The sequence below is a fragment of the Somniosus microcephalus genome, chromosome 13, assembly GCF_052327205.1.
Source record: "Somniosus microcephalus isolate GS21.2 chromosome 13, FLI_Smic_1.0, whole genome shotgun sequence".
Lineage (NCBI taxonomy): Eukaryota > Metazoa > Chordata > Chondrichthyes > Squaliformes > Somniosidae > Somniosus > Somniosus microcephalus.
Genome location: NC_140999.1, coordinates 7063984 through 7080849, shown reverse-complemented (window position 1 = coordinate 7080849; position 16866 = coordinate 7063984).

Below are 16866 nucleotides of genomic sequence, written 5' to 3'. Positions count from 1 at the left end.
CTGAACCCAGGTTCTCCGATGACGCCCTCCATATGTTTATGGAGTGTGTCAGAGCACGCAGGGAGGTCCTCTTCCCTTCCCATGGTTGGAAGAGACCTCCCCAGGAGCCCAAAACAGCCTGGCTGGAGATTGCAGAGGAGGTTACCAGCAGGGATGTGGTCAGGAGGACCTGGGTGCAGTGCCGCAAACATTTCAATGATCTCACTAAATCAGGAAATGTGAGGACAAAGCCACACTCAACTTCATCCTGCTGTGCCTCTCACGACATCCCATCACTTTGCCTTCCCTACCCTACTCATGCATATCTTTACTCACACCAACATACCTTGCGCGTCCACCCATCCCTCTCTCTCTATCTACATTATCACATCATCATCACACTAGCCATCCCTCACACTCACCCTCATCCTACTGCAATCATACCAACTAACAACACACAAGGCGGCCCTTGGCTTTGGCACCCCACACCATCATAGTCTCCCTCTAAAGATCTAACCCATCCATTCCATACATTCATTCCATCACTCTCACTCCCTCCTTGCAGGAAAAGAGAGCCCAAAATAAGAGGGAGAGGGGGACAACCGGCGGTGGCCCTCCATCATTTGCAAACCTTACAACAGCAGAGGAGGCTGCTTTAGAAATATGTGGAGTCGCCGAGCAGCTGGAGGTGGGAGACGGAAGAGGGGGACATTTCAGCATCCTGGTGACAAAATTACATATCATGCAGCTAGCTACATGACATACATCAGTCAATCATATGGGGACTGATGTCATCAGCCATTGAATGGTCATCATGTGCATTATGGTATCCGTACCCATTCTTCATATGACATATCTAGCTCATCTCTTTACTCTCCCACAGGTCCAGCAAGAGCCCCCCACCCACCCCCCCCCCCGCCCACTGTCCAGGAGGAAGAGGAAGATGACTCCTCAGAGGAGCCTCCAGCCTCTGAGGATGCACCGTCGCCAGACATAAGCGCACCTAGCACCAGCGCGGATACGCACACCTGGGCGGGTCCCATGCGACATAGAGTAATGTTGTCACCTGGTGTCTCACAACTCACAAGTGAGCAAGAGCAGATGGTGGAGCCAGGGATAGCAGTGGAGAGTCATCGTCGGAGGGCTCAGGACGCTTCAAGCTCTGCTCAGCTGCATGCAGACACTGAGCCTTGGGGGCCATCAAGAAAGAGGGCTATCCTGGAGGTGCAGGAAGAATGGCAGGGGGCTCTGACAGGCTTTGCAAGCGCAATGTCTGCAAATGTTCAGAGGATGAAGGAGCCCATCTTCAACATGAGCAGCACCGTGTCCCAGGTGATGGCGGCTGTAGGTTCCTCCATGGATAGGATGGCCACCTGTATGAAGCAGCTAATGTGGCGCTCACAGGAGCACATGGGCTCTATGGAGAATAAATGGCTATCTATGGAGAATAGGTGGCAGAGGCTCATACACCTCTTCTCTAGGAGGGATGTCAGCGTAGACGTGGGTAATCATGGCCTCATTGATGTGCAGCAAGGTGCTCTCCAGCTCCTTGGCAGCAGGGAAGTGAGCAGGCTGCCTCTACCTCTGCTGAAGCCACAGGGCTAGCACCTGATAGAAGCCCGCAGAAAAGAAAGATGACACACAAGTAGATTCACAAGGGTAGCCACTTGGATGTTTTATCCTAAGGAAGGATATACTTGCCATAGAGGGAGTGCAACAAGTATTCACCAGACTGGTTCCTGGGATGGGGAGGGGGGGTGGGGATTGTCCTATGAGGTGAGATTGAGTAGGCTAGGCCTAAATTCCCTAGCATTTAGAAAAATGAGAGGTGATCTCATTGAAACATACAAAATTCTTAAGGGCTTGACAGGGTAGGTGCAGGGAGGATGTTTCCCCTGGCTGGGGAGCCTAGAACCAGGGGTCACAGTCTCAGAATAAGGGGTCGGCCATTTAGGACTGAGATGAGGAGAAATTTCTTCACTCAGAGGGTGGTGAATCTTTGGAATTCTCTACCCCAGAGGGCTGTGGAGGCTCAGTCGTTGAGTACATTCAAGACAGAGATCGCTAGATTTTTGAATATTAAGGGAATCAAGGGATATGGGAATAGTGCAGGAAAGTGGAGTTGAGGTAGAAGATCAGCCATGATCTTATTGTGGAGATGCCGGAGTTGGACTGGGGTGGACAAATGTAAGAAGTCACACAACACCAGGTTATAGTCTAACAGCTTTATTTGAAATCACAAGCTTTCGGAGCGCTGCTCCTTCGTCAGGTGAAGTGGAGAGATGCATATAGGCACAGCATATATAGTCAGAGAATACTGCCAGATGATTACAGGTAATCTTTCTAACTGCCCTTTATCACACCTCGGCAGAGAGATAATCACAGCAATCAAAGGTGTGAATGGTGTCCAAACAGGTCAGTCAGGAAAACATTACATCAAAGAACAATGAGGTGGGGTCACAAGGGGTCAAATGTTGCAGATGCTGGGGTCTTTATGAAAAACAAAAAACAAACAAAAAACTATTTTTTTGCTGGAAATCACAGCAGGTCCGGCCGCATCTGTGTAGAGAGAACAAACCAACGACGACTCGAGTCTGGATGACTCTATGTTTGGACACCATTCACATCTTTGATTGCTGTGATTATCTCTCTGCCAAGTTGTGATAAAGGGCAGTTAGAAAGATTACCTGTAATCATCTGGCAGTATTCTCTGACTATATATGCTGTGCCTATATGCATCTCTCCACTTCACCTGATGAAGGAGCAGCGCTCCGAAAGCTTGTGATTTCAAATAAAGCTGTTAGACTATAACCTGGTGTTGTGTGACTTCTTACATGATCTTATTGAATGGCGGAGCAGGCTCGAGGGACCAAATGGCCAACTCCTGCTTCTATTTCTTATGTTCTTATGTTCTTATCCAATGTTTATGTAAAGTTTCCATTCATGTGCTATCAAACATAAAAATCTGTATTTTCACCACTTTCCCATCTTGGGCACATTTGTGTGCACCTTTGGAAGCAGTTTAGTGAGTTCCAGTGAATGGTGAGACATCACGGTACCTCCAGCAATGGTGGTGAGTGTGAAAGGAATGGCTTGGTCATTGCAGGGGTGCTTTATGGTGTTGGTGTAGGGTGGTGCTAAACTGGTGCATCATGCTGCAGCCATATGGGTGTACAGCATCAAGTTAAGTAAATCTGGCCATGATGAGGCCATCCCTGGCCTCCCGGGCAGCAATGTGCTCGGGTGCTGATGCCCACTGTCCTGTGCCGCATCAGGTGATTGCAGAGAAGGTTGGTGGTATTGTTGTTGGGGCTGATCGTGGTCAGATTCTGAGGACCAAGGTGAGACAGTATAAACGGCACCCATGCTGATGGAATAGATGGCAGGTGAAGTAGAGATGACAGAAGCAATCTGTCAATGGTGAGAGAGGTTCTGCCAATGAGGTGACACTGGATGGAGACTTTGCTGGAAAGACTTGAAGCCTGCAGAAAGCTCAATCTGTGCTGGGAATGTAGTCAGCAATAGCTTCTGCCTGAGGAAAGTGCTCAGCTGTCAGGTGGGAGCTTTTAAACTACACTTGATGCTGTCAACTAATCAGCTGGATCAATGGCCACTGAACTCAGATAATGAAGCAGTCCATGCCCGCATGCAACAAGACCTGGACGACATTCAGGCTTGGGCTGTTATGTGGCAGGTAACATTCGCGCCACACAAGTGCCAGGCAATGATTATTTCCAACAAGCGAGAGTCTAACCACCGCCCTTTGACATTCAACGGCATTACCATCACCGAATCCCCCACCATCAACATCCTGGGGGTCACCATTGACCAGAAACTTAACTGGACCAACCACATAAATACTGTGGCAACAAGAGCAGGTCAGAGGCTAGGTATTCTGCAGCGAATGTCTCACCTCCTGACTCCCCAAAGTCTTTCCACCATCTACAAGGCACAAGTAAGGAGTGTGATGGAATACTCTCCACTTGCCTGGATGAGTGCAGCTCCAACAACATTCAAGAAGCTCGACACCATCCAGGGCAAAGCAGCCTGCTTGATTGGCACCTCATCCACCACCTTAAACATTCACTCCCTCCACCACCGGCGCACCGTGGCTGCAGTGTGTACCATCTACAAGATGCACTGCAGCAACTCACCAAAGCTTCTTCGGCAGCACCTCCCAAACCCCCAACCTCTTCCACCTAGAAGGACAAGGGCAGCAGGCGCACGAGAACACCACCATCTCCAAGTTCCCCTCCAAGTTGCACACCAGCCTTCCTGACTTGGAAGTATATCGGCCGTTCCTTCATCGTCTCTGGGTCAAAACCCCGGAACACCCTCCCTAACAACACCATGGGAGTACCTTCACCACACGGACTGCAGCGGCTCACCACCACCTACTCAAGGACAACTAGAGATGGGCAATAAATGCCAGCTTTGCCAGTGACGCCCATATCCCACGAACGAATTAAAAAAAAACGCCCACCTCAGGTTAACAGACATGGTTCCCGAGCTGCATGAATCCCGTAGCCATGCAGGGAAATTTAAAATGATGGTTGGGGGGGGGGGGGGGTGGGGAAATGCTCTTACGTGTCTGTAAACAAGGTTATAATGATCTGAATTAGGTCGGCCACCTCTGCCGGTCGGGTCGCTGCCGCACCAGCAAATGCACCCGAGGAAAGGCGCATGGGGGCGGGATGATGGCGGGTTCCCGACCCGCTCCCACTTTATTCAAATTTCCCACCTGACCCGCCTCCATTCCCGCCCGCACAAACCCCAGAAAATTCCAGCCAATGTCAGCGAAGTTGTGAATGGAGCAGACACCGTGGAGACTACCTGGTAGTGTACAGGTCAATGGTAAGGTCAATTGTATAGGGTCCAGTTTTGGTCACCCACCCTCAATGAAGGATATAGATAGATGCATTGGAAAGGGTCAGAGAATAGTGATCTGGGTATTATCCAGCCTCATGGGGTCTAAGTTATGAAGAAAGATTCAAGGGACGGAACCTTTGAAAATGCAGCATAGTATCATAGAATTGGCATAGTACAGCACAGAAGGAGGCCATTCAGCCCATCGAGTCTGCGCCGGCTCTTTCGAAGAGCAATCCCGTCAGTCCCACTCCCTCACTCTTTCCCCATATCCCTGCAATTCTTTTCTCCTTCAAGTATTTATCCAATTCCCTGTTGAAGGCGACTATTGAATCTGTGTCCACCGCCCTATCAGGCAGCGCATTCCGAATCCTGACCACTCGTTGCATTAAAAAGGTTTCCCTCATGTCGCCTCTGGTTCTTTTGCCAATCACCTTAACTCTGTGCCCTCTGGTTATCGACCTTTCAGCCATTGGAAACAGTTTCTCTTTATTCACTCTATCGAAACCCTTCATGATTTAGAACACCTCGATCAAATCCAGTCTCTCCACGTAACTGTAATCCCTCATCCCTGGAATCATTCCAGTAAATCTCTTCTGTAAATTCTCTAAAGCCTTCACGTCCTTCCTAAAGTGCGGTGCAATTGGACACAATACTCCAGCTGGGGTCGAACGTGTTTTATATACAAAAGCAAAATACTGCAGATGCTGGAAACCTGAAATAAAAACAGATGAAGGGTCATCGAGCTGAAACGTTAACTCTCTTTCTCTCTCCGCCTGCTGAGTATTTCCAGCATTTTCTGTTTTTATCTTCGTGTTTTATGTAGGTTTAGCATAACATCCTAGCTTATGTATTCTATGGGCAGGGTTTTCATTGGGCCATGGAGGCGGGATTGGAGGCATGGGGGGGGTTAAAATCTCGAAATCGGGGGGCACGAACCCATCCCGCCCCCCAACCCGCCTCCATGCCAGTTTCAAAGGAGGCGGGTACCCGCCCCGCACTGGGACCCGCCTCCCCGAGGCGGGAAGGGGATTAGTGCCAATTAACTGCCTGTTAACAGGTAGTTAACAGGCAGTTTTTAGCCTAATCCCTATTTTTATTGCTGAAGTGCGGGATTCCCGACGGCTCCAAACCACGCCAAGTTAGCGAGGCGGGCCGTCGGGCTCAAGGGCTTGGAGGGTTCGAGATGTCCAGTGTTCAGGTGAGTGATGGGTGCATGAGTTCAGAGGTTACTGTGTTTGGTGTGTGTAAAGTGTTTAAAGAAGTTTTACTTACATTTATTTACCTTTACAGCCTTCCTTCCTTCAGGTCTTGGGAGTCCCTCATCTCACCGGCACAGAAAGCAGAATGGCTGCGAGCTGTCAAAAGTTGCAGCATTCAGCTTTCTGTTCTGGAGAGATCTCTAAATCAGCCTGAGAGGAAGGAATTAACTTAGAGTACAGATTGTCAGTGTTTGACAGCTTCAAACAGCTGTGAAACGCTGATATTTCATCTGTCAAAAGGTCTTGACAGATGAAATGTCAATCTGTGACGTCACCTGTTGCTGGGTGGCCCTTAATTGGCCTGCTGAGCCCGCTGGGCGGGCTCAACAAGGTCAATCAAGTGAAAATCGCATGGATTGGCCACAACTCGATGGAGGCGGGACTACAACCTCGAAAGTTGTAGTCCCGCCTCCTACCCGACTCCTCAATGAAAATCCAGCCCATAGTCTCTATTTATAAAGTCCAGGATCCCGTATGCTTTATTAACTGCTTTGTTAACCTGTCCTGCCACCTTCAAAGATTTGTGCACAGACACCCCCAGGTCTCTCTGTTCTTGCACCCCCTCAGCACTGAACTGAAGTGCCATCCTAAATCAATGTGCTCAAGTCCTGGGCTGCAAAAAGTGGAGAAGCGTTCCAGTCCCCAACATGGGATCTTCCTCACCCCACCGAGCACACAAGTCACCAAAACTAAAGGTAAATGACATGAGGTAGTTGTTGAGATTCTCCATTAGTCTGTGCTCACCCTTTCAATTCGCTAGAACAGGTTGTACGTGTCATTGCTGTAAATCTGCCAAGCTTTCCACTTTATGGCAGTAGTGTCACACTTATGACCCACAACATTAAATTGAAATGGTGGGCGCGGGTTTAATGTCCAGCTAGCAGCTAAGGGAAATGTTCAACATATTTAATGTCATTTTCTCTTTAAAAGGAGCTAAAAAATGTTTTTATAGCAGCTCTCTCGATCTCAGATAGTTCACGATATCGACAGCCTCGTAATTGTGCTCTCAGAAGCATGGGACTCTATGAAATCTGTTCCCAGTCCATGTGTCAGATAAGCATAGAGACATGAGTGCAATGGCAGTAAGTTTCACTACAACAGCAACAACTTGCATTTATACAGCGCCTTTAACATAGTAAAACATCCCAAGGCGCTTCACAGGAACGTTATTTGACACCAGGCCACATATGGAGATGTTAGGACAGGTGACCAAAAGCTTTGGGCAAAGAGGTAGGTTTTAAGGAGGAGAGAGAGGCGGAGAGGTTTAGGGAGGGAATTCCAAAGCTTGGGGCCCAGGCAGCTGAAGGCACGGCCGCCAAAGGTGGAGCGAAGGAAATCGGGGATGCGCAAGGGGCCGGAATTGGAGGAATGCTCCAGAAGGGATTACCCCATCTCTTTTCAAAATGAAGTGAAATCCACAATGCCACATGTGAGTTGATTTTTGCGCAATATAGATTCTATTGGAACTGTATAGATCAATGACGATCTAATAGAGGAAAGGTGCACAGTTTTAGTCAACCTCCCTGAAATAGGATATTGTTACATTGGGAAGGGGAAATTAAGAAGGGCAATTGCTTAGGGGACTAAATAAAGAGGAAAGATCCAGGCTACTGATTGTCTTGTTATTGGAGTAAGGAGATGAGACCGACCTTTAGAATAGTGAAAGATATCAATAAGGCGGAGGGTAAGCTGGCTGTTTAGCTTGTACAGTGAGCTTAGAACTTGAGGACACATAGAATCATAGAATGGTACAGCACAGAAGGAGGCCATTCGGCCCATCGTGCCTGTGCCGGCTCTTTGAAAGAGCTCTCCAATTAGTCCCACTCCCCCCTGCTCTTTCCCCACAGCCCTGCAAATTTCTCCTTTTCAAGTATTTCTCCAATTCCCTTTTGAAAGTTACTATTGAATCTGCTTCCACCGCCCTTTCAGGCAGCGCATTCCAGATCACAACAACTCGCTGCGTAAAAACATTCTCCTCATCTCCCCTCTGGTTCTTTTGCCAATTATCTTCAATCTGTGTCCTCTGGTCACCGACCCTCCTGCCACTGGAAATAATCTCTCCTTATTTACTTTATCAAAATCCTTCATGATTTTGACCATCTCTATTAAATCTCCCCTTACACAAATACAACATTTACAAGCCTTAAGCGCGATTAGAGATTAAAATGTTTTCTTTTCACCCATGGTATAGTAGACAGGTGGAACAGACTTCTCGAAGAAAAGTAGTTATTTCTGTGTCAATGGATACCTTTAAAAAGGAGCTGGAACAACATCTGTCGAGAAAGGGGATTGAGGTTGTAGAGATACTGGGCTCGATTTTCCAAGCCCCGAGGAGGCGGGTTTGGAGGCGGGAGTGGTGGGAAAATTGCAGAATCGGGGGGCAGGAACCCATCCGCCCTCAACCCGCCTCCGTGCCAATGTCCCAGGAGATGGGTACCTGACCTGTGCTGGGAGCCGCCTCCCCGAGGTGGGAAGGGGGTTAGTGCCAATTAACTGCCTGTTAACAGGCAGTTAACAGGCAGTTTTTTGCCTAATCCCTATTTTTAGCCCTGAAGTGTGGGCTGTCCGACGGCTCCGAACCACGCCATGTTAGCGAGGCGGACTGTTGGACTGCAGAAGTTGGAGGGGTCGAGATGTCCGTTGTGCAGGTGAGTGATGGGTGCATGTGTGCAGAGGTAAGTGTGTGAGGTAAGTGTAAAGTCTTTTAATAAGTTTTGCTTACCTTTACTTTCTCCTGCAGGCTTCCTTCCTTCAGGTCTCGGGAGTCCCTCAGCTCACCGGCACAGAAAGCAGAATGGCCGCTGAAATGTCAAAAGCTGCAGCCTCTGCTTTCTGGTCTGGAGAGATCTCTAACTGAGTCTGAGTAGAAGGACTCAAGTTAGAAGACAGATTGTCAGCGTTTAACAGCTTCACAGAGCTGTCAAACGCTGATTTTTCATCTGTCAAAAGCTCTTGACAGATGAAATGTCAATCGCTGACGTCACCAGTAACCAGGCATCCCTTAATTGGCCTGCTGAGCCCGCTGGGCGGGCTTAACAAGGTCAATCAAGGGAAAATAGCCTGGGTTGGCCACAAGTCGATGGAGGCGGGACTACAACCCAAAAAGTGGGAGTCCCGCCTCCAAAAGCTCCCCATTGACAAAATCCAGCCCATTAATAGCTCTGTTTAATCCAGATAGTGGTTGTGAAGAGAGTATGGGGATTTTGGATGGTGATGGGGAAAGGGGCATCTTGGATGGATGGAAGGGGAGTCCATGATGGAGGTAGTCATGCATTGTCTGTCGAAGAAGTGGTTTTGATGGGCTGAGTGGCTTCTTTTCATGCTAAGACTTCTTCTGCTCTTTTATGTATGTGTGCGTGTATACCTGAATGGGGATATTTGGTGATTGACAGCGTGTTGCTGCCTGAAGATTGTTTGTGATGAATTGGGTTTCTGCCCTACTCTTGTCTTCAGAGCTGAGTGGAACTTCTTCCAAAATATTTTGACTCGCTGCTTTCCGGGCCTCTCCTTGGGTTTCATGAGAAAGCCTGGAATGAGAAATGGCAATTCAGTCCATTGAGCCCAGTCCTTCCACAGTCCATGCACGACTGCCTCAATCATAAAGAAAAGAAAGACTTGCATTTATATAGCGCCTTTCACCACCTCAGGACCTCCCAAAGTGCTTTATAGTCACGGAAGTACTTTTGAATTGTTGCCACTGTTGTAATGTGGGAAGCTCTGTCTCCGACACAGGGAGGGACAAGAGCTGTGAGCAGCTGTGCATCACTTTGTGACAAGCTTCACAATGACCTGTTGCTGTGACGTCTGGGCCACCTGATGAGTAACTCAGAAGTTACAATGTGGAAACAGGCCATTCGGCCCAACCAGCCCATGTCTGCATTTACCCTCCACGTGAGCAAATAGTTCTAATCACATTTACCCAGCCTGTTCCCATATCATAGGAACATAGGAACAGGAGTCAGCCATTCAGCCCCTTGAACCTGTTCCATTATTCAATTGAACCATGGCAGATCTGTATCTTAACTCCATCTACCTGCCTTGGTTCTGTAACTTTTAATAGCCTTGCCGAACAAAAATGCCTGTCTAGATAGAAGCGATGAATTCAATGGTTATTTTTACCTCCAAGCTTAGTGTCAGTGAAAGTAATTTCAGCTTCACATCAACCCTAACGATCCCATGTAAATTCGGAGTGATGACCCAATCCAGAGTGTAAATCCAGTGTGGTGCCAAAGCTGGCTTGTAAAGTGGTCTGGGAAGTCCATTTGACCCATGGTCACTTTGTAAAGCTGCCTGATCTTGTTATAAGTATTTAGAGATCAGAGATTCTCCCCTCGTCACTCGCCAAGCATTTACACTTCTGACTTTTGGGAGACAGCTCTGCCGTGTGTGAAACTCTGCCCTGAACAGGCCAGTTACAGTTCCCTTGAGTTTAGGCGGTTGAGGGGTGATCTAATCGAGGGGTTTAAAATGAAGAAAGGATTCGGTAGGGTAGGTAGGGAGAAACTATTTCTTCTGGTGGGAGAATCCAGAACAAGATGGCATAATCTTTAAATTAGAGCTAAGCTGTTCAGGGGGTGATGTCAGGAAACACTCCTTCACGCAAAGGATAGTGCAAATCTGGGACTCTAACCCCAAATATATGCTGCATGCTGGAGATCAAATTACATTTTCCAGACTGAGATCAATAGGTTTTTCTTGAGTAAGGGAATCAAGGGATATGGAGGAAAGATGGCTAACTGGAGTTGAGGTGCAGATCAGCCATGATCTAATTGAATGGCGGGACAGGCTCAAGGACATGAATGGACTATTCCTGTTCCTATGTTCTCATGTTCTGAAGCCACGTCCTGACTGGGGACTTCATCAGAGAGCCTATTTGACACAGAGTTTAGCTTCCGATCCCATAGCCTCTCCATCACCAAGACCGCCTATTTCCACCCCCATAACCTCTCCTGTCTCCACACCTGCCTCTGTCCATCTGCTGCTGAAACCCTCATCCATGCCTCTGTGACCTCCAGACTCCTGGCCGGCCTTCAATCCTTCATCCTCCGCGAACTTGAGCTCATTACCAATCTCTGCTGCCCCGTCTCCTAACTCGCACCGAGCCCCGTTCACCCATCACCCCTGTGCTTGCTGCCCCGTCTCCTAACTCGCACCGAGCCCCGTTCACCCATCACCCCTGTGCTTGCTGCCCCATCTCCTAACTCGCACCGAGCCCCATTCACCCATCACCCCTGTGCTTGCTGCCCCGTCTCCTAACTCGCACCGAGCCCCGTTCACCCAACACCCCTGTGCTTGCTGACCCGTCTCCTAACTCGCACCGAGCCCCGTTCACCCAACACCCCTGTGCTTGCTGACCCACACTGGCTCCGGGTCCGGCAACACTTCGATTTTAAAATTCTCATCCACGTGTTAATATCACTTCATGGTCTCGACCCACCCTATCTCTATAACCTCGTCCAGCCTGCCGAAATCACTGCGCTCCTCCAACTCTGGCCTCTTGCTCCCTTCGCCCCACCATTGTCAGCCGGGCCTTCAATCATTTAGGTCTTAAGCTCTGGAATTCCCTCCCTAAGCCTCTCCACCTCTCTACCACTCTCTCCTCCTTTAAGATCCCCCTTAAGACTTTGACCAAGCTTTTTGTCCCTCCTCCTCCTTTAGCTCGGTCCCAATGTTTGATTGAATACCCTTCTGTGAAGGACCATGGGGTGTTTTCCTAAGTTAAAGGTGACGTAATAAAACCCACTACTCACTTGGTTTGAGTATAATGCAAATCTTTAATCAACTTGTTTCAGAACATGGAGTTCTAGTTGTACTTCACTAGTTCCTTGTCTTACAAAATGTCCCTGGACAAGTTGGACCCATGCCCAAGTATTTATACTCCTTGGACGGTGCCACCAGCTGGCCATTCAGCATTATTTCATAAGTAGTTTCTTGATGATGAGATTTATAACAAAAAAGGCGCTATACATATGCAAATTGTCGCTGTTAATCCAAGGACAGGGGCAAATTTCATGTTTAACCTTGATCCCTTTGGGACAGGTTTCATGGTTAACCTTGTTTCCGATACAATATAGATTGAAAAACTCTTCATGGGCATCATTGGAAAACTTCCTAATCGAGTTGAGAACTTTCAATAAATTATTGAATGCTCTTCTCGATCTTCCTTGCTGCAATGCTCCATCTCACCCTCAGTAAGCTCCCCGCTGGAGTGGAGCTAATCTACAGAACAAATGGGAAACTGTTCAACCTCCGTCGCCTCCAGTCCAGATCCAGGGTTGTCCCATTCTCTGTTGTCGAATTATAGTATGCAGCTGACGCTTGCGTCTGCGCACACTCAGAGATCAAACTCCAAACCATCATCAACACCTTCATCGAAGCATACAAAAGCATGAGCCTTACACTAAACTTCCGTAAGACAAAGGTCCTCTACCAACCTATCCCCACCACACAGTACTGCCCCCTGATTATCAAAATCCACGACGAGGCCTTGGACAACATGGACCACTTTCCATACATCGGGAGCCTACTGTCAACAAGGGCAGACATCAATGACGAAGTCCAACACCGCCTTCAGTGTGCCAGTGTAGCCTTCGGTTGCCTGAGGAAGATAGTGTTTGAAGACCAGGACCTCAAGCCCGGCACCAAGCTCATGGTCTACAGAGCAGCAATGATACCTGCCCTGCTGTATGCCTCAGAGACATGGACCATGTACAGCAGGCACCTCAAAGCACTGGAGTGGTACCACAAACGCTGCCTCCGCAAGATCCTGCAAATCCATTGGCAGGATAGGTACACCAACGTCAGTGTTCTTCCTCAGGCCAACATCCCCAGCATCGAAGCTTTGAGCACGCTCAATCAGCTCCGATGGACGGGTCACATTGTCCGCATGCCCGATACGAGACTCCCAAAACAAGCGCTCTACTCGGAGCTCAGACACAGCAGGAGAGCCCCAGGTGGGCAGAGGAAACACTTCAAGGACACCCTCAAAGCTTCCTTGAAAAAGTGCAACATCCCCACCGACACCCAAGACCACTCAAAGTGGAGGAGAAGCATCCGGGAAGGCACCGAACATCGAGTCTCTTCGCCGGGAGCAAGCGGAAGCCAAGCGCAAACAGCAGAAGGAGCGCACGTCAACCCAAGCACCCCACCCACCCGCCCCTTCATCCACCGTCTGCCCCACCTGTGACAGAGACTGTAGGCCCCGCATTGGACTCATCAGTCACCTGAGAACTCATTTTTAGTGTGGAAGCAAGTCATCCTCGGCTCCCAGGGACTGCCTAAGAGAAGAGATTGGATGGCTGCGACCGACAGGTGTCGCTGTTCTTCAACTTCAATTTCCCAAATATATTGGCAACTATTTAATTAAAAATGTACAGTAAGAGTCTTACCCACTGAAATAAAACACATGCAGATTAGCTTTAGAATTGTTCATGTTTAGTGGCTATTACACGAGTAAATTCTGGAATTTTAAATATAATTTTAATTTAAAATGATGCACCTTTTCTCAATTGAAACAGAAATCAAATCATTTCAGAGGGAATTCGGAGTCTATAAAGTTTTAAATTGATTTTTAAAAAAGTGAGCATTTTAACTTTCCAGTTAAAAACAGAGAATGGCAGAAATATTCGGTGTGTGTGTTATTTACTGAGTGTTTATATTTTGCGAATTTATCCCCAATATTTTTTTAAAATAACTCTCAATGGAAAAAAATATTTCTACAGACTCAGTTAAAGAAACTATTTATGAAGCAACTCCTGAAATGTATAACACCTGTGAGTATTTATTTGAAATATATTGTCTTGCTAATTTTGGTTCTTCCGATCCAATTGATTTTTCGCGGAGCGGCGGAGCTGCGTTGAAGTCGTTTATAATTTTTGGAAAGTTTTCTGGGGTTTTTTTTTAAGAGGAAGTTTCCAAAAAAAGACAAAGGTGTGTTTTCTCAGTGTAAGGGAACTGGAATCAGAGACACAAGGAAACACAATTCAACTGGAGAAAACAAGGGTTATTCCGCAGTATTCCAATGTTAAACCCACCGCTTGTTGAATTCAAGTTTCATCCGCTTCAGTTTCAACTCCTTTGTATATATTTTCAACGACATAACCACAGATTTTTCCCACCTTAATACTTCTCTTTTAATTAAAAAATAAGACATTATTCTATCGGTCCCGTTTATGCATTGAATGTTTATCTATTTCAAAAAAATTAAAACGTTTTTCCTAAAATTAATTTTGAAAATTATAGAAACGTCCTGATCATTGTTTTTAAAGAAACGTTTTAGTAAAACTCAGGTTCTATAAGTTTTTTTTAAAGTCTCAAATCCGTTAAAATATAAGTTTTAGGATAAATTAAAAATTCGAAGATAGCGAAAAATGTAATTTATTATATGCAAGACAGAAGCAGTATAAATATATAAGCAAATATTAAATTCATATTTTCATATTTATTGCACGCTCATTAGCTTAATCTGCAGCACTTATGGTGACGCTCACGTTATATCTCTACATATTATACTTTTTTATTTCCTATATGTCCTATATACTCGTGTGCACAGGAATGTTCTGCGATTCGTGTGACTGTTAGAATGTTCCATGTCACGCATTTTTTCTTTCAAGAACAGTCCGAGTGTCCTAATCTGGGAGCTGAAGTCCAACAGCGCTGGAATACAGACTGCTTTCTGATATGGAAACTAATAATCGCTCAATACCTCGGCCATATCTCCCCTCTTAAAAAAAAGAATGCAGTGGCATTTAAAAAAAAACTGCTCGCAAAATGCCACAGAAAATGGATCCGGACACTTGCCGCGGTTCCTGGAGCTTGTGGGTGCAATATTATACTCCACTGGGAAAGTTGCAAGTCCGACTCCTGCGCACCCTGATCAGTACTTCCCAATCCCAACAACATACAACTGTGAAATGGGACAGTGAAGTCTGCCTTCTATTGAAGTAATACTTAACAAAAAGGCCACGGCCAGTATTGTACCTCCCCGCAATCAGAACTTGTATATTTAAATATGGCATCGATAAGACTTTAAATTGGGTGTAATTTCGATGATAGAATGTCCACTTTCTTAATGGGCTGGAGTGCGGCGCTGGATATTCTATTTCTGCTCCGTTTGTGTTTGCATTTCAACCGATTGTTTAAAAAAAAAATCCGATTAAATAATTATTTTAAACACGAATCCTTCCTGAAGAATTTTCTGTTGTGACAGTGCGAAGCTAATGTCAATATTTAAACGCTAAAAGCTTTCTTGTTTAACTGGCGGTAAGCAGCAACTGAATGCAGAATTACATATTCTCATCATCTTTAACATCTCTTGTTAAAACTGATCATAAATGTTGCACAGAGATACCGCGGCGGGATTGGAAATAGGTAGAGCGAATGTAAAACTATATTTAATAGGGATTGTTATTCATCGCAAAACTCTGATATGCTTCTCCCCCCAAAAAGTTACAAAATCGTTATTAATAATATTTTTAAATATGCCAACATTAAACATTAAATAATAAAAGTAAAATTAAACAGAACTTCAAATAAACACACAGTTTATTTCTAGTTGGTGAATTTATTAAATTAAAACTCCTGGTTTTACAAATAATGTTAGATTTTATTCGATACTGGAAGTAAAATTAAATCATAAAATAACCCAAAAAAATAATTAGCTTAGAACAGCGGTGTGGCGGATTTATAGAGAGCTTCTGTGCACTGTAATCTGTACAAATTAACATTATTTTCCTGCTGGTTTTGCATCCGTCCAGTTCTAAATATATGACAGTGTTGGTTTTTTTTTGTACAATCTGCAATCTTGATGTAGGTATTTAGCATGTCTGTATTTTTTTGGAAAGCAACATTTTAAATCAGTGGCATAATATAATTCCAAAGTGCGTGAGAGAGAGAGAGAGAAACAAATAGATGATCACAAACACTTCACACAATCCGCTTCTGCTTTTCAATCCGAGGACTTTGGCCACTTGCCCCCCCCCCCCCCCCCCCCCCGGCCTTACTCCAGCTCCCTTCAATTTACTCTCGAGATCGGAGCGTCGGAAGGCGCAACACTGGGGCAGGTTCGAGGGACAGGCAGCGAAGAGTGAAGACTCAGTAAGGCGAGCTTACACTATCAGCTGGAGAAGCTGCTGTTATATATCCCGTTAAGCAGATGTTTCCAAACCTCTACGCCTTAGTGATTGATATGAATTAAATTATATAACATGTGATTATAGGGGCATTTAATTTTTAGATCTAGCAGTAAGAACGTGAGAGCTATCAAATGTAGGTAATTATTATATAGATATAAACACACCACACTGCCTCCATCACCCACTATTATTATAGAGATAATCCACAACATCTTGACAGTATATGTTGTGCAATATGTATCTATAGAATATATGTATTTAATGTATAACATGTTTCTGAAATATAGGCTATGCGCTTTAAAGTGATTTATTGCACGAGAAGGCACATTATAAATGGTGTCTCTATAGACAGGTGAAATCGCAAAGGTGTGTATAACTAGTTAGGAGTGACGCGGCAATATACCATTCCTTTGCCTTGCTTTGTAGCATTTGCCTCGTTGGAGAAAAGCTACAACACTATCTAAAAGTCAAGTGCTGCCGAACTCGCACCCCCAGGGACTGACCAAGGGCTTGTACATCGCATGTAGGTATTTCCCTCCCCCCGAGGACCCTCGGACCAATTGATTTGACCTCCTCCTTTACAACCATTTAACACCAGGGCTGTAAGCAAGAAACGGGGCAAGTTA